Source organism: Canis lupus, chromosome 7 (assembly GCF_048164855.1).
Source record: "Canis lupus baileyi chromosome 7, mCanLup2.hap1, whole genome shotgun sequence".
NCBI lineage: Eukaryota > Metazoa > Chordata > Mammalia > Carnivora > Canidae > Canis > Canis lupus.
The window spans coordinates 11,291,282-11,311,308 of NC_132844.1; the positions used below are offsets into that span (position 1 = coordinate 11,291,282).

The 20,027-nt window shown below is 34.4% G+C and overlaps 1 long non-coding RNA gene across 1 annotated transcript in view; it reads left to right on the forward strand.

The window, feature by feature from the left end:
• Positions 1-20,027, forward strand: part of LOC140636229 (uncharacterized) — a 320,561-nt gene that overhangs the window by 133,485 nt on the left and 167,049 nt on the right. The window contains exon 3 of the long non-coding RNA XR_012033524.1: positions 11,008-11,064. This is a non-coding gene — a long non-coding RNA (uncharacterized lncRNA). The remainder of the gene's footprint in view (positions 1-11,007; positions 11,065-20,027) is intronic.

A 20,027-nucleotide genomic window follows, 5' to 3' on the forward strand; every position in this document is an offset into this window, starting at 1 on the left:
TGGATTTTATTTATTTATTCATGAGAAACACAGAGAGAGGCAGAGACACAGCCAGAGGGAGAAGCAGGCTCCCTATGGGGAGCCTGATGTGGGACTCCATCCCAGGATTGCGGGATCATGACCTGAGCCAAAGACAGATGCTCAACCACTGAGCCACTTGGGTGCCCCAAAATAGAAAGATTTTAAATGAAGAATTAAGTTATCAAGTTATTAAATCCAATTTAAATTATTAAAAGAATAGAAATGTCTTTTATACTAACTGTAGATTTTTCTTACAACATTCAGAATACTGCAAAGAGAATAAATAAGAGTAAGAATATGTGGATCATTCAGATATTTAAAGGAGACTATAAAAAGAAAAACATAATTATCCTTGTGGGTTGAAAAGATTATCAGAAATGCTATGGTGCTGATACTGCAATATTCATTTAACCAATATATGTTCTCTCTTCCTTTTATCATAATGAAGCTATCTAACTACCTACAGAGGATGTTATAAAGATTAATTACTTCATTTTTGCAAGAGTTCATAAAGTTTAATAATATTAAATAAAAGGACAAATGAAACATTGAGGTAAGAGCTATTAACCATTGTTACAAACCCACCCATTATTATTACTGAAGGGATGAAGGTCAGCATTTCATTTGCAACATCCATTAATGTACAGTCAGAAAACATGATAAAATTTTATTTAAATGTTTAGGGATCTATGATATATAGTCTATGTATAAAAAGTTTATGAAGGTTTTAATTAAACTGTGACAAACTGCACTCTTTTTAACACTTACCTTCTCATTCATGACCATGTACTCTGCATATTTTTCTAGCTCTACGACCCTTTTTCATTAACTCTCCTTCACTGATGTCTCCTTAAAAGAAGGTATTTCTCAGTGCTCTAACATTTTGAATTTATCTTAGATTGCATGAATTCTTTAGGGCATATCCGCTAACATCTTCATTTGATGACTTCAAAGTCTATGTTATTAGGCCTTAAATGTCTTCCTCATTTCAGACACAAAATCTCAAATAAGTTAACAGTCCCACATGGATTTACCCTAATGGCATCTCAAAATCAACATATTCAAAACAGAACTCCTTATTTTATTTTTAGAATTTTGCCTTTTCTAAGGCCTGTATCCATATATTAGAGCACAAGCTCTGGAGCCAGAATACTTGGGACTCTAGTACCCATTCTCCAGTGCTTACTCGTATGCTATTGTGCATATCACTTATTCTCTCTGGGCTTTAGTCTCCTAGTCAGTAAATAGGGGTGACAAAAAGTTGTTATGAGAACTGAATGAGTTAATAATTGTGAAATGTTTCAAATGATGCATAAATCATAGTAGACATTTTGATATGGGGGTTATATTATTGTTTCCCTTTTCTTTGTCAGAATTCAAGTACTTGAGGCACCTGGATGACTCAAATGGTTGGGTATCTGCCTTCGGCTCAGGTCATGATCTTGGGGTCCTGGGATGAGCCCTGCATCGGGCTTCCTGCTTCTCCCTCTGCTCCTCTCCCCTGCTTGTGCTTGCTTGCTCTCTCTCAAATTAATAAAATTATATATATATATATATATATATATATATATATATATATATATAAAAACAACTCAAGTACTTGCCTTTTAGTCACTAAGACTCAGGAACATCCTAGCCAAGTTCATTTTACATTTCATTAAGTTTCTTAAAACAAAACTGCAACAAGAAACCTCTATTTCCACATTACTTGTAGCCAAGACAATGACAATTAATCTTCAAGTCATCTCATGTTGTTATCATGTTATTTCTTCTGGAATTATCTTCCTACTCTCTTTCTGCTGTTAAACCTTGGTTATCCCTTTTTTTTTTTAAGATTTTATTTATTTATTCATGAGACACGCACGCAGAGAGAGAGAGAGAGAGAGAGAGAGAGAGGCAGAGACACAGGCAGAGGGAGAAGCAGGCTCCATGCAGGGAGCCTGATGTGGGACTTGATCCTGGGACTCCGGGATCACACCCTGGGCAGAAGGCAGGCTCTAAACTGCTGAGCCACCCAGGCATCCAAACCTTGGTTATCCTTTAAACTAATGTCAGGGGTCAATCATTTTGTAAAGTGTTCTTTTACCCTCCATCCTCTCAGACAAAATTTACTGCTGCATTTTTTTGTATTACTGCTACAGTTAACTCATAATTTATTCATCTGCTTACTACTATGTTTGAGGATATGTTCTAGGAAGACATGGACCAGAACTTATTTATCATTGAATGTACAGAATAGTGTCCAATACATGGCATTTAAGAAATATTTATTAAATTTCAGTAATATTTAAGCTCCTCAATGCTATTTGTGACTTTCTATAATATGACATAACAGATCATCCCAGTCTTAAATTCTATTACCTCTTCTTAACTGGAAAAGAAGAAGGAAGAAAGGAGAGAGGGAGGGAGGGGAGGAAAGAAGGAGGAAACAGAACAAGAAGAAACAGTCTATTGTTCCCATTATAATTTTTAGCATGTTTTTTTTTAAATAGCATATTAACATAAATTGTTAAATAAGATATATAAATTGTTGTGCCTAGATCAGAACATTTGTCACAATCTGCATGAGTTGAAATTGTCATTTTGGAGTAGAGAGATAGATAATCAGTTGTGAGCTTCAGAAGGACCAGAGATGTTTCATTTTTGTGGCTGAATATGTTAGTTTAACTGACTTTAAACTAGTATAAGCTAGTAAAAATTGTTTTTTGTCTGAGATTTACAGGAAATAAAATGTTCTTTCTGGAATATTTTATTTCCTATAAATAAGCATTCAAAAGACAATGACAACTCTATGTTAGAAATGTGCATGTGCATGTGTGTGTGTGTGCATGTGTGTGAGTGCGTGTGCACATGCTCATGTACAAAGATCAGGCTTTCCTAGTTGGAACATTGAAGGCCTAGCAATTTAGAGCATTTTACTGAATGATAACTGATATGCTCAACAAAGGACATATTTTTGAGGTACAGATACATCCTTTATATTCAAAGGGAGCCCTTGCGTAACCTTGGTGAAATCTGAACTTTGTGTATGCAACTATTGGATATATATTCTTCAGTATGCTCAACTCAAAAAAAGAGTGGTATTTCCCTTATAAGCGTGTTTGAGTCATTAAATTGAATCATGCATGAAATGTAAGTGGCAAAGCTGAAATAAATTTCGATCATGAAGAGGAAACTAGAAACAACCCACTTACTCGCTTCTCAGTACATATGGTTCAAGGCTGTGTTTCAGAATTATTGCAAATTATTCGATTCTTCAGCAAATATAAACAAAGGAGTATTTTGTTCCAGGCTAAGAGATGTTTCAGACAATAGCTGTTAACAGGAAAGATAAAGTTCTTGCTTCCATGGATGACTTGTCAATTGGAAGAAATAGGAATTGAATACATAAACACACACACAAAAACTAAATAATTACACTGTGATAAATGTTGTAAAGGAACACAGAGTGTTATGTGACTTGATAGCAAGAGGTTTTGATATCTAATGAGAAGTGATATTTACAATGATAAATATCACAGAGGAATTGATATTTAGGCTAAGACTTGAAAAATTAAGAACTGGCCATGCAAAGTGGGTGATATATTCCAACCAGGAAAATCAACATCTCTGTGAACTTTTTGCAGTGCCACAAAAAAAGCAAGTAACTGAAGAATTAATTAATCTCTATTTTATAGTTATATTTTAATGTATGTAATAGGATCAATTCTCTACTACATATGGAAGTAGTAAACATACACAACAAGTAACAGCCCAGTGAATGAAGATCCCAGGATTTCTTTTCTGGATTCACATGGTTTGTTAGACTTGAGAGAGCAGAATCTAAGAAACTTACCTAATAGCTAGCATATGACAGAAAGTTCCCACTAAGGATTTGTTAATAGAATAGAATATTTGGCTTATATCAATTTGAAATCTAGCAAATCACTTAACATATCTATATTAACAGTAATACGTTCATACAAGGTATTTTGGACTGGGAATCAGTCTCTCGGATTGATTTACTCATTAAAACTTGCATATACCCATGAAAGCAATGATAACAATTGTGAAATTGCAGATTTTGCCCCAATTAGCACAGTTTTGTGCTTACTTTTCTTCCCCAAGACATCTCATAATGTAACTCACTAAGTAAAGGAGAAAGTATTGTGGGGAAAGATGTGGGAAGATATGTAAAGAAAGGACTTTTGATTCAAATATTTCTGGTTGAAATCACATCTTTGTTTCTTTCCTCTCCTCTCCTCTCCTCTCCTCTCCTCTCCTCTCCTCTCCTCTCCTCTCCTCTCCTCTCCTCTCCTCTCCTCTCTTCTTTCTCTCCTCTCCTCTCCTCTCCTCTCCTCTCCTCTCCTCTCCTCTCCTCTCCTCTCCTCTCCTCTCCTCTCCTCTCCTCTCTCTCCTCTCCTCTCCTCTTCTTTTCTTTTCTGTTTCTTTTTTTAAAATTTTTTCTTGGGATGCCTGGGTGGCTCAGAGGTTAAGTGTCTGCCTTTGGCCGAGGGACTGATCCTGGAGTCCTGGGATTGAGTCCCACATTGGGGTCCCTGCATGGAGCCTGCTTCTCCCTCTGCCTATGTCTCTGCCTCTCTCTGTGTGTGTCTCTCATGAATAAAAGTATAAAATCTTAAAAAAAGTTATCCTTTTAAAAATAAATAATTTTTTTTCTTTTCTTTTTTCTTTTCTTTTTGAGTGAGAATGAGAGATAGCACACAAGCAGATGGGTGGAGAAAGGGCAGAGGAAGAGGGAGAGAGAGAATCTTATGAAGCCTCCAAGCTCAGCCTGGTGCCTGATGCCGGGCACCATCTCACAACCCTGAGATCATGACCTGAAGCGAAATCAAGAGTCAGATGCTTAACCAACTGATCTACCCAGGTGCCCCCACATCTTCATTTCTATGTATTATAGCAAATCATTTAATTCCTATGTGCTTCATTTTCCTTTTACTTAAAATGAAACCTGTAATATATTTGGTGGCTTCTATAATTAATACTGTTATGGCTTTTGACAAGTTAGTTAGTTGTTTAGGTTGCTAGGACCTATTCTCCAAGTGATTGTAGTGCTTTTGGAGTCCTAAAGTAATAAAGAAGACATCATGTGGACAGAATTTTATAATTTATTAGTTATTACAAGATGTTTTGTGTAGTCTGGGAATCTTCATATATCTATAAGCCAAAATTTGCCATATCTAAGTTTTTCTTCTTCTAACATAAAACCATAATCACCCAAATTCTATATTTGACTGTGAGGAAGCATGAAGGGCAATAGGTTTACCTGCATAGGTTCCCTTTGTCCTGGGTACAAAGGGTAGTATTCTCTTTACAATATTATCCTAAAAAAACAAAACAAAACAAAAAACAACAACCAACCAAACAAAAAACCTTTGATAGTTTATCATATTTGTAATTTACTCTTTAAAAAACTTAAGAATCAAGGGTGGTTTGAATCTTCATTTGTTTTATTCTTCATGTCCAGAATTAATAAATAATGAATCAAGACCCTAAATTACTTAGATCCTATAGGTCAACCAATGGAAATGGAAAGTGAAAATTAGAGGTTGCCATAACTGAATCTTCTCAATAAATAATTCTCAATAAATAAATAAAGAGAAATATAAAATTACCCTTGTTAGAATGGGATGGAACCGAACTGTTGCCCAAATCCTGAAGATTTATGGCTTTCAATCCAAGAATTTAAATTGGAAGCACAGATTACATTTTCAGTTCAAATGAAGCAATCCTAGTACAAGTAATCAGAGCATTTGAGCTTAGTTTTCTCATCTATAACATGTGAGATACTCTGTCTATCTATATCCCTATATCTATATCTGTATCTTTATCATTTCTATATCAGGTTTGCAGGTTTGAGTGTGTGTGTGTGTGTGTGTGTGTGCATGCACGCGCATTTACTGTTGTGTGTAGACATGGAAATGGGTAAATGGATATAAACATATATACTGGAACACAAGGAAGGTTTTTCTTTGTAGATTCCAGCTTTTCTTTATTTTCAGAAGTGTTGTGAAATATATATTTTCTGCCAATCTGTTCAGTTATCATCTTGAAGTTCAACTACCTTGAAGTTCAACTACCTTTCTTTATTTTAGGTCATTCATAGCTGAGCTAACACACAGATATTATTATAAAATCAGACTCACATGGATCAGGGATCTCACCCAACATTAAGCTTTAATAACTACTGTCAAGGATATGAGATATCAAAAAGCTCAAGCAGAGTTGTGGGACATCAAGGGTAGCTTCTCAGAGCCTGTCTTCCTATATTGGATGTGCACCTCAATTTCACAGTAATAGAAGATTCACAGGTAAGGATCATAGTATTATCTCCCACAGTGGGAGCATTTCCATTTTGAATCATCTCCATTTTTAACCTGGGAGTTGTGCATCTCCGCAGGGAAACATACTCATAGATCCTGAGTACTATTTACTATAGGGAATTCTTAGGAAGATCATGTTAAGGGCAATTCAGAGATAAAGGTTTCTTCCTCCTGGTAAATAGCATTAGTTTATTTTCCCAGAGGTCCATTTGACACAAAGATTACAGCAGGTTATCTGCTAACTTCCTTCCCTGGGGCATCACTCATAAAAGAAGTGACATAATCCCAGACCAGAAGCTTTAACTGCTTCCTGACAGTAGTTAATAGCATTTTTCATTCCCCTCTGAATTTTGTGTAAGTTTGCCACAGCTGTTATGGAGCTCCGTGTCTGTATTTATTGCAATGCTCTATCTGCTTCTAATATGAATTAAATGATGCTATTTTAGTTTTCTTATGTATTACTTCAGGTATCATTATCTTCATTTCTCTGAATGAATCATCCTTTTCCCTCCCAGTCTCTTGCAAAGAATCTTGTATAATTTATATTAGATTTTCTAAAGCTTATAAGACAAGTATCACTTCTTTTTTTTTTTACCCTTCTTTTCCTTGAATACATCTCCCAAGCGAATTCTTTGTTCCTTTCCATATTGCATAATTGCCTTTTTTTTTCAGAATTTTTGCACAGTTTCTATAATATTTTATTTTGTTGGTAATTATATTTTAAATCAATTTTATTACATTCCACAGTATTTTATACAAATAGTTTTAAAAATGAAATAGTGCTAAATACCTTATAATAAAATTCACTAGTATCTTTTTTAGTGCTCAGTCTTACCCAACAGCATAAAAACTTGTCACTGAGTTTGGCATTTACTTTCCAGTTTTTGAAATATATGTGTGCTTAATCTACCTAAATATGTATTGCTATATTATTTTTATTTCATAATTATTATTTCTATTCTATTACTTCTTCTATTTATTATTAGTTCTGTTTATTAATTCAGTTATTATGTCTGATATAGAATTTCTTTTTGGGAATCCTTTCTTAAGTAAATTGTATAGCCTGGCTATAAATCCATGCCTATCATATTTTCTATCTGTACTTATAAGCTTTTATGTCCCTTTTGAGTTCTAAGTGAACTACCTTCGACTTTCTCAAGTTTTAGTATCTTATCAACACTTTCATTGTGATGTTCTAAAATATTTTAGATTGTAGTAAATACATATATTTTTTAGACTGGTAGTTACTGTGATTCTGTAAGGAGCTCCTTTCTTGGGGACCTACTCCAGGAAAATATTTAATGATCTAGGATTTGCTTTTTTCAGGTTCTGATTTTCAGAAGTTCAGAGGTACAGATTACTGGCCACGGGGCATTTCCAGTCTTGGTGGTCTCCTCTGGGAATAAGACATGCATCACTGACTTTCTCTATCTTATGGAAGTTCACTCTGGTAGGATGCTTTTTCACTATATCTGTGTTTCTTGTGACTATACCTCTACCTTCTAGGAAACAAAAAGAGCTAATTGCTTTAATTGCATCATTTTACTTATGCTATACAACATATACAACTCATAAGGTAGATGCTTTTCTAGTGATTCTGATTTACAGCTAAGCAAACTGAATTTTAAAGTCAAATTAAACTGCCTAAGTTACTCTTTCAGGAAACAAAGTTTGCACTTAAATCTCAAATTGCCTCTTGCATGCTCTGAGATAGTAGATGTTCTAATAATTTGCTTGTAGGATGGTAAGCCTGACTGAATGAGCAGGGGTGGAGGTTGGGGTAAGTTTCTATGACTTAGAAATTTGTTCTGTAGTTATCTGCTCTCAAAGGAAACCTTACCCTGCAGGCTTTATGTTTATGGTAGTCACTTAATGAAAAAAAATCTTCCCAACACAACTTGCTGGTTGCAACTTCTTATCCTGCGTATCACAGGACTGTATTCACATTTCCAAATGATGGTTCAGATTATGATTTTATGAAGGTGACCTTCTTTTATTTCTCAGGCATTCTTTCACAGGAATGGAAAAAAATTGAGAGTTTATTCTGTTGTCTCTTCTAATCTGGCCCTGTGGGCATTCTAACAACCAAATATTTGATGTTTCTGTCATATAGATGACAATATTCCTTTTTTTAAGTTTTTTTTTTTTTATTCCTAGTTTTCTATGTTAACGAAACTATGTCCCTATGTGTATGGATAGTTGATCATTTCATAGATATCTTCCAATGGCAGAGTTAGATATCAGCTTTCATATTATTTTAATCTGTAGGCTACCTAATGTTTGTTTCATTAGGAATTGTCAGAATGGGACAAGAAGGCAGATAGACTCCTCTGTGAATTTGCCACCTTATATACTCTTTCTCATAATTTTCAAACACACATACTCTAGTCAAACAGATCTACTTCTTTCCTCTAACATTAAATTAAGTATGACATAGTACTTTTGTCATTTGTCACTGCTTTCCCCCTAATCTTTAATATCTTCTTCACCCTTCTCTGAATTATACCCAAATTCACAACATCCAACTTAAGTTATGGATATTCTATGAAGCCTTCACTGGTTACTCTTATTTCTTTTTCTGAAAATACTTGTCATTTTAATTTTTCTATCTTCTGGACTTTACATGAAGTTCAAAACAATTTACATTTAATTGTGCTCAAATTGTTTTGTATTTCTTTGTTGGATCTCTTTATGTTATATGGTCCCTAAGAAGAAATTATACTTATACTTTATCTCTGTCTGACATGATCTAGCCAGGTAGCTTTCTTCCTTGACTACACATTTGAATCATCTTTTGGGAAGGGTTGGCTGAAGATGGGCAAATGCAGTGTTAAAATCACCTATACCTGGGCTCCACCTCAGATTAAATTACAATCTCTTGACGTGTGGCTCATGCACAGAAATTGTGTTCCATTTCTGTTTCTAATGTGTAGCCACATTTGAGAAACAGTGCCTTAACCTTAGGTTGAGAATTTAACAGTGTTTACCACACATGTGACTAAGTATGTATTGCAGACCATCAAAGACCATCCAGGGATAAGAAAAGTTGCCAAGGAAGAAAGTTTTAGGCTTCAGCATGAATAAATGAGCCATAAATTGTGAATCATAAAGGGTAACTGATCAAAGCAGAAGTAATGATTTAGAGATAATTGATAGAAGAGGTATAATGATGGAGATTTCAAGTTTTCGAAGTAAAATAACTAAAATTAAAAAAAAATAAAAAAAAATAAAAAAAATAAAATAAAAATAAAATAAAATTAAATTGGATTTTATGAGCATATGTAAGCAGGTACAAAACCATAGATGTAAAAGATCATTCGGACCCTGTCATTTTGGACTTCTCTCAAAAAAGGAGAAAAGGAAATACAGCAAGTTGAGCAGTAAAAGGCTGAAGTGTCAGTGTATGAAAAAGGTCTTTGATAATGATTATCTGAAAATAATAAAATGGAATGTAAGCTGCAAAATGAAGAGTCTATCTAAGATAGCTGCAGGCACCTCTCCCCTTTGGAGGATGGGTGTTTTAGGATGTTGGAAGGAGTCAAGTGGAGCTTAAATAATTGCAGCTGAAGGAAGAATTCTATCCCAATCGGACTCTCTCTGATAAGTTGACAGGTCCAGCCACTAGTAAGCAATATGATAAAGAATTTAAAAGGCAAACATCCCAAGAGGATGAGGAAATCAAGAAGCATACTTGCTCTGGCTTCAGGGATTCAGGATACCAGGCTAAGAGTGAAAGATTAATTTGAGGCCACACCAGAAAAAGGCAACAGGACACTTTATGCCCTTCCAGTATTGTCCAGGACTAGTTCAGGTCCTGCTGGAGTTGTACCTGACCTGGCTATTCAAGGATAATAAAATTAAAAAAAAATGAAGTTCATGTGTGTTTCAAGTTGGTGGGATTGCTGGTTTGCAAGTGAAGGTGCCATGTATGTGGTGGGGCTGTGGTACAGCCAAAGGCAAACTTGTATGTCAGAAGTCCTTGGGCAACATGGATAAACAAGTAATACATTGGGATCCCTGGGTGGCGCAGCGGTTTGGCGCCTGCCTTTGGCCCAGGGCGCGATCCTGGAGACCCGGGATCGAATCCCACATCAGGCTCCCGGGGCATGGAGCCTGCTTCTCCCTCTGCCTGTGTCTCTGCCTCTCTCTCTCTCTCTGTGACTATCATAAATAAAAAAAAAAAAAAAAAAAACAAGTAATACATTACCATTGCCCTCAAAGAGCCAATTTTGTTGACAATTACACGTCTCCTTCATAAACCTGTGGATGATCAAGTATGATTCAGTATGTTTAATGATAATCTGAGTTTGCACAGGTAAGAAAGAAAAGGACATAGATTGATAGAGCTGTGTGATAATATATGCTGTTATAAAAGTAAATTTAAATAAATATTTAGATGTGATAACTTGCCATGCATACAAATCTTAAGAAATTTTAGGTAAAATTTTAAAATCTGATTATAGTAATTGAGAAAAACATTGACTTACAGGAAAACAGATGACCTAAGGTTACTTAAAAGAATCTTTTAATAATTTCTAGAGTTTAGAACAGTTATTTGTTTGTCTGCATACCATAAAAGAAAGATATGAATTAATAAAATTCCATATTTTTCCTAAGCACCACTGTTTTATTTATTTTTTTTTAATTTTTTTTTTTTTTTTAGCACCACTGTTTTAAACCATCTTACTGAAAACTGGACTATGAGTTGCCTCATCCTCTGGTAAGTTAGTCATTATTCTTTTATTTCAGCAGTACTTTAGAAGTTGTAAATATTTAAAATTCTGATAGAAAAAAAAATCCACACATGCATATTTCTTTTTACTTTTACTGGATGATAATTCATTTTTGAAAGAATAAAAAGATTTTTTTTCCCTGTCAATGCAATCTGCTTTTGATATTCATTTTCATTATATTTAGCAACATACTCATTGTGTCCACAGTATAACCCTAACTAAAGAACAAACCTAAGGGGAGGAAAAAGGCATTAAAAATATCTACACATCTGCTTTCAGCCTCTCCATTATTACTAAGAATGTTCTAAATCACCTTGTGTCTGATGACATTAAATCAGAGAGAACAGGCAAAGGAGGCCATGTCAGCACACTGATAATGCATCCACTGTACTGTCTGGTCGGTTTATCCTCTGTCACTTCCCATTTAAAGGGCACTGAATAGAGCAATTTTTATCTAGGACAAGTTTGTAAAAGTAATTCCACTTCTTTTTTCTTGTCTGCAACAGCAATTAGTTTATAATAACAATTGCGATATCATAAGTGTCTGACATTTTTCGTTGAATTCATTTCATTGTGTTTACTCCTTCCTAACTTCATTTTAAGCCTTTTAGAGGATATAGTATAAAACTGAGATGATATAAAAAAATCTCCCAATTTAAGCTTTTTTAAAAAAAAATTTAGATTACCAATATTGATTAAATATGCTGGATATATTTTTATTTTCTTAGCTTAGGAGAATTTACTAATGCCTACTTAAATGTGTTGTATATTTTCAGATTTCAAAAGCAATATGTATTTATTGTAGGGAATTTAGACACTAGAGAAAATATACAGAAGAAAATAAAGAGTACCCAAAAGCCAAGCATCCAGAAATAATCACTGCTAATTATTTCAAATATAAGTTTCTAATCCTGTGTGTGTGTGTGTGTGTGTGTGTGTACAATGGCCCAGTCAGGAAAGAGAAACTACACAGTAATCTGAATAGAGAAGGCTTACTATAAAGATTAATAAAATATTTATAGGAGATTAGCTTCAAAGAGGGCACAAAAAAGAACTCTAAAGAAGAGATTAAAGCTGATGGAAGATAACCAAAGAAGACATAAACTTGAAAGTGCCCCCCTCCTCTGCCACCCTTTTTAGGATGGAGTTCAGACTCCATTGGAGAAGGCAAGGCTTCAGTCTGCTCAATGGTAAAGAAGTATGTTGGGTTATTTTGGGATTGAGCTGGTCCCCAGATGGCAGACCAAGACTTATATACTACTAGAAGATGAGTACCACTGAGGGTCCTACGGGGTGTTGGCTACTGGGTCTCACAGGAGAAAACAGAAAAAAACACAGAAGAATCAGCAAGATTCCCTTTCATCCTGCAGCATCTCTCCCGCACATCTATTGGCAATGGAAAGATATTTACAACAGCCAGCTCTGTTGTGACAATGAGGTCAATGATTGGTGGCTCTGGAGCTGAGGTAGTAAATTGTGGTAAATGATACTGACATACAGTATGTTGTATATAACCCTGTCTTTATTTTTTTAATATTATACTACATATTCTTTCCTGAAATTTGCTTTTTCTCACTTATCAATTTATATAGAAATATTTGTATCTTTCACAACGGAGTTTTAAAAGCCTATATAGTATTTCATAATAAGAATTTTCCATGGAAATTTTTTGCATATTGTGTCTGTGTAGCATAGACAGGGCATGCCTTAGTAATTCACTTAAGTAGTCTCTGTAAAGAAACACTGTCTTATTTTACTTTTCTTTATTGCTTTGGCAATTTCGATTGGTCCTTTTGTCTGATGGGCTTTTTGCCATTGTTAATCAAAATTGTCCTCATATTTGCCCTTGTGGGAACAAAACTGGGAAAGAAATTTATTCACTAAATATTTTTAATTCTGAGGAAGATATCTCATAATGCTGGTGGCTTTCTTGTAATTTAGATCACAAAGACATAAACATCTTGATAGCACTCTATTTCTATTTTAACAATAATCATGACTTTCCGATGATAAAGGGTCTTACACTAGGCATATTTTTTCAGATAGGAATTGTTGAGAACTTGAATTGAATTACCAATATTTTCTTCATTTACAATTGAATCTCTTTATATATTTCAAAATTATTGTGAGGCCTTTGTTTCCTGATGTGTTACTATGATATATGAAGAAAAATAATTCGTATGTATACATCTCAAAAAGGAAATAGATTAACAAAATGAGTTTTGCTCCTTTTTGAAAACTCATTAATAACAACAAAATATCTTTAAGATATCACGAGGTAAATGTACAGTTCTTTCATATGATCTACAGAAGTAGACTTTACCTTTAATTAATTTAAGCATTATGAAAGAAATTAAATGATCAAAACTTGTGAAAATTTCAATGATGCAAGTTTTATACAATAAGGTACAGTTTTTAAAAAGATTTTATTTATTTATTCATGAGAGGCAGAGAGAGAGAGAGAGAGAGAAAGAGAGGCAGAGACACAGGCAGAAGGAGAAGCAGGCTCCATGCAGGGAGCCCAATGTGGGATTCGATCCTGAGACTCCAGGATCACGCCGTGGGCTGAAGGCAGGTGCTAAACCGCTGAGCCACCCAGGGATCCCCAATAAGGTACAGTTTTAAATAGTGCAGAAGCAGAATTAATCTGATCTGGTTTAATTAGTGGGGTTTTTTTTTAGCCTTTACTTATTTTTATTTAAATTCAATTTGCCAACATATAACACCCAGTGCTCATCCCATCAAGTGCCCTCCTTAGTGCCCATGTAAGTAGTAGTTTATTTATTTATTTTTTTTTATTTTATTTTTATTTTTTTTTGTAAGTAGTAGTTTAAATGGCTATTTATATACAGCATCATGAAATAAGATGACTTAACATAAAATTATGATTCCATATAAGAAAAGTTTATAAATCCAAGTTTATGAATTATTTTATTTTGAAATAAAAAGAAAAAAAATCAGTACTACTAAATAATTCTTAAAGAGAATGAATGCGTCTACGGCCATACCACCCTGAACGCGCCCAATCTCGTCTGATCTCGAGAATGAATGGGAGAAATAGGATAGTACCTATTGCAACTATTGCCCTAAATGAAAGGAAAGTATACTGAGTACCTTGTTGTTATGAAATTTACTCAAATAATATTTTGATATATTAAAATGTTATACATATATATATACATTGCATTTATGATTGTATATATAGTTATACTATATGCATAAAGATGTATAACTTTATTTTAATCTTCTGGGAAAGTTCCTGAAATTTTTCAAATTTAAGAACATATGGCTCAATTCCTTCTGAATCTATGGTTAGTAGAGATCTACTTCCTTTCTCCAATAGCATCACACTGTTCTAGTTGACTGCCGTCTCTCCTCAGAGTTTAGCAGGAGCCTTCTAATTGATTTCTCTGCAATAACTCTGTTTTCCCAGAAATAACTAACATATCAGCTAGGGTGATTTAAGTTTTGTTTTAACTTAATTCTTTTCATGTCCCCTTCTCTGTTTCAAATTATTCAACTGTTGCTAGTTGTTTTTTGATGAAGATAAACTCCCGAAATGGCTAAGTTTCACATCATTTTTCTAGAGAAGACAAGGATCTTCTTCTTTTTAAGATTTTATTTATTTATTTATTTTGAGAGAGAGAGAGAACACATGTGCCCGAGCAGAAAAGGGGGCAGAGGGGAAGGGAAAGAGAGAAAGAATCTGAAGCAGACTCCACACTATTTGGAGCCTCACAGAGGGCTCAATCTCAAGACTATGACCTGAGCCTAAACGAAGAGTCAGCTGCTTAACTGTCTGAACCACCCAGGTGGCCCAATAAGGATTATTTTTGTATCTTTCTCCTGATGCCACTCCTAAGATTACCAAGCTATCCATCAGACGGTCTATGCCAAGCCTGCTACTCCAGGTGGCACAACACCTCATCTGGAGGTGCTACAAGCAGGCAAAATCTCAAGTCCCTGGTCCTCCTGGACACCTAAGTGACCATACCATGGACAGGTAGGCAGCTAGAATGGAACTGTATTTATTTCATTGTATATGTTTTTCTTGCTTCCTAGTATTGTTTCCAACCTGCTCTTCCTCTTCGAAATGCCCAGTCCCCTTCAGAGTTCATACAATTAGACTTTTTCATCTCTGTTGCTGTCAACTACATAACTTCAGTCACACCCCTTCATTGATTATTTAATCATTTTAGCACTTGCCTGACTCTTCTCCTTTTCACTTGAATCCTGTCACCAATATTGACAATGGAAATAGCTACAGTTTTGTCTCTTAGTTCCTATACCAGAGCTACAATAATCATTTATTCTACTACTCCTCAGCCATCTATAACCATGATTGAAACACTAATAATTTCTCTCCTTTCAAAATACCTGTCAACTCCTATCCTACTACTTGATTTTCTCTAGGGAAATCCAATGCAGAAATTACACAACTAAATGAAGACATCTTATCTATCGACTCTTATGTTTTCGCCAGTCATCATGTCCCTTATATTGTCATTATCTCTTATACACATTAGATTCTTGTTATATCCTCATACATTTTTTCTCATAACAATTGCATACCAGTCATTATATTACCATTTTCCTAAAATGTAACCTTGATTGATGTACTCCTCTCTGCCTCAGTCCTTACAGATTACTAATGTCCTTAAGTGGCCAAATCCAGTTTTGTGCCAAAACCACAGCTGCATCTCTCTGTGATTACACTGACTTTCAATACTTAAAGTTCACAATCATAAATTCCAGTTGGAAATTTGATATTACTTGACAATATTACTACCTTTGTCCTATGTGCTTACTTTCCCATTCTTCAAAAACAGCTAGTTATCTTTACTGTCCTCTCTCTTTTCAGTCTTATACTTACCTGTATGCCACTGTCACCTTCATTTCTCACTATAAGTTGATGTTCTTTCTGTAAAATAGTTAATGAATGTAGAAAGGAGGTTCTCTCATATTCCACCACAAATCTTTTTGTTTTTTTACAAATCTTCCACTCTCTACATCTGTCTCTACACATTTTTTTTCCTTTTTCTTCTTTTCCTCTTTTTATAATGTATAAAATACCCTTACACTTGTGAAAGCAAAATGCCTCCATTTTTTGTTCTGTATTTTTACCTTCCTATATACTTACTCCTATAATTTTCTTCTTTCTTATGCCACATATTTCTATTATACTGGTTATTCTTATCAGCTGAGGAGCATGCTTAGCATTTGTTATGTGTGGTAAAATATCTTTTCTTGAGCCTTTATTGTTCCCATTTACTGTACTCTTCACCATAGAAGCAAAATCCTTCAATGAATTGTTTTTGTTCTGTCTCAAACTCTACTTTCCTACTTGTTTATTCTTTAAACATTACTTAACAAAAAAACAAAAAACAAAACAAAAAAAACCACAATGCTTTCATCCCCACATGTCCATTGAGAAACTTACTACAGTTTCTAATGGCATGTCAACTTTCAGATCTAATGGACTAATCATTGGCTTTGTCCTATTGACCTCTTCTGCTGCCGAAATAATTGTTTACTTTTTCTCTTCCTTCTATAATAACAGAGATGTATCTTATTTTTATTGTACCTCATTGGTTGCAGTTCCTCACTAATATACATTATTCCCCTTCATTCAATGCACTTCAGAATTTTTTCATTCTGTAGTCATTTATTAAGAAATGCATGTTAAGGTTGTGCTTATGATATTTCAGTGAATTAAATATGTGAAAACTATGTAGGGCTTATATTATAGCACATAAACTCCATGGGAATAGCAGATAAGCTCCATGAGAAAAATAAACACATTTACAAATTTCATAGTGTATCAAAAACCCTATATGTTATATAAAATAATTAGATAAAATTTAAAAACTTGTTCAACATTATTTCTCAGTGAAGAATTGCAAATTAAAAAAATAGATACAATTACACACAAATTAAGATGGATAAAATGCAAAAATCTAATAATACCAATTGTTGATGAGAATGTAGAGCTCCTATCTATTGCCTCTGGGAATCCAAAATGGTACAACCAATTTGAAACAGTGTCACACCTTTTAGTATGTATGTATGTATGTATGATATTTATTCATTTAACAGAGAGAGCAAGAGATCATAAGCAGGATGAGCCAGCAGAGGGAGAGGGAGAGGGAAAGGTATACTCCCTTTTGAACAGGGGGCTAGACTCAGGACTCAATCCCAAGACCCTGGGATCATGACCTGAGCCAAAAACAGATGCTACTTAACGAATTGAGCCACCCAGTCACCCCAGTGTTGCACCTTTTAAACACAGTGCTACTATACAATGTAGCAATTGTTCTCCTACATACTTATTTATCCAATTGATTTGAAAAATTTTGTCCACACTAAAACCTACACATGAAAGTTTGTAGCACCTTGATTTATCATCATCAAAAACTAGAAGCATCCAAGATGGGTACATATATCTGGTACCTCCATACATGGGAATATTATTCAGTGATTAAAAGAAATGACTATCAAGATATGCAAATACATAGATGAAACATAAATGCGTATTGCTAAATAAAATAAGTCAATGTGAAAGGGCTGCAAATTGCATAATTCTAATAATATGAAATATGGGAAAGGCAAAATTATAGATATAGTAAAAACATCAGTGGCTGTCAGGGTTTTAAGAAGAGGTGATAGTTGGACATATGAAGCATAGTGAATAGTTTTGGGTGTTGAAATATTTTGTATGATGATGTCATGGTGCATATATGACAAGATTCATTGTGAAAATCCACAGATCTTCATATAAGAAAAATTTAATCTTGGGATCCCTGGGTGGCTCAGCAGTTTAGCACCTGCCTTTGGCCCAGGGTGCGATCCTGGAATCCCAGAATCGAGTCCCACATCGGGCTCTCTGCATGGAGCCTGCTTCTCCCTCCTGTGTCTCTGCCTCTCTCTCTCTCTCCATCTATAATAAATAAATAAATAAATAAATAAATAAATAAATAAATAAATAAATAAATCTTTTAAAAAAAGAAAGATTTAATGTATGGAAATTTTAATGGATCAATTTGGAGGTCAAGAGATCCTAGGATGGAATGAACCTATGAAGTATGATAAAGCGATCTAACTATACTAAAAATATATGATATTACCTCACTGAGAATGGAGGAGAGAATGATGCTGACTTAAGAAACTTTGGGACTGAGCAGAATCTATAAGAATAAGGAAGTTGTACATTACTGTACTCCAGTTGATAAAGTTGTTTCACGTGAGGGTATGTCTTAACACTATGAATATTGCTAGAAATATATACTGCAACCAATTTGAAACAGTGTCACACCTTTTAGTATGTATGTATGTATGTATGATATTTATTCATTTAACAGAGAGAGCAAGCATTAACTCAATGAAAAATTGAGTTAAGAAGCCAGGTTTTCCACTGTTGAAATGGGAATTCATAAATAAGCACAGGAAGGAACCTAGAATGATCCATTTAGTAATGGATTAGAGTTGGGAATATTACTATGAATTTAGGATTAGTTTAACATAAATACAGATAACTACAGCTAGAAATATTTATGATGTGTATATACATGAATTAATATGCACAAATCAACCATGATCAACTCTGACCAAAAACTTAAATTCATGCTTAGTTATGTAGCCATTATTGATGACATCAATAGGAACAGTAGAGGTGGGATATTGTGGAAGGCAGCCTGATTCGTGTGAATTTGTTTAGGATAGGAGAAAAGGAATTTGTAGAGAGAAGAGTTTTGTTGCAAAGGAGAAAAAAGAAATGACATGGTATTTGGTTAGGGCAGTAAAATCAACAGTTTTTTAAATGAATAACATTATATTTAATGAGAACAATTTAGTAGAAAGGTAAAAATTACAATGTAGGAAAAAGGATAATTGCTGAAGTGGCACAGATCAGCTAAGAACATATATACAGTCAGTAAACATGAGCAAACATTGTGTTTACATATCAGTATGGAAAGCAGACTGAATGTGGATGGTGATAGCTGGGTAGATGTGTGGTTATGAATGTGTGGAGGTTCTTTTCAGGTTGTTTCTGCTTTTTTGGGGAAAGTAAAAATCAAGGCCATGTGTTAATAATGTAGGTGGAACACATGGTACTGAAACTTGAGGAGAGAATAGAAACTCTGAAATTGTGTCTTGGGTGGCAGGAGAACAAATGCATGTAGGGAAGTATGATAGGATTACCAGGAAACATTGGTGACTATTTTAGAGTTATCATTATAAATATATAGTGAAGCAATCCGTGTAATAGAATATTCTTCTTTCTTATTCATAGCACCAATTTGGGGTATAGAAAAGGCTGAAAGTTAGATTAGATTGGATTAAGAAAGTTGGGTTAAACAGATTTACGATTTTACTAGGTGAGTACAATAAAATTAGAGATAAGCCAAGAAGTCGAATATGTATGCAAAAGGGATTATAATTAACAATGGCATATGAGCTAGTTTAGGAGCAGGGAGAAAATGCAAAGATCCGAGTGACAGGAGAAAATTAGTAGGATAAATAGATTGAAGATGTGGAGTAATAGAGAATGTAGTTGAACAGATCAAGTGGGAATACAAATTGTTATAGTCATTGTGGAAAACAGCATGAAGGTTCCTAAAAAAATAAAAATACCAAATATGATCCAAAGAAAATAGAACCACTAATTCAAGAACATATATGCACCTGTATGTTTATTGCAACATTATTTACAATAACCAAGATATGGAAGAAACCTAAGTGTCCTTCAATAGGCAAATGGATGAGGAAGATGTACACACGCACATACATACACAGGAATATTACATAGCCATAAAAAGGAGATTATGCCATTCATGACAACATAGATAGACCTAGAAGGTATTAAGCTAAGTGAAATGCACCAGACTGAGAAAGATAAATACCATAAGATTCTGCACATAGGTGGAATCTAAAAAAAGTAATAATAAATGGA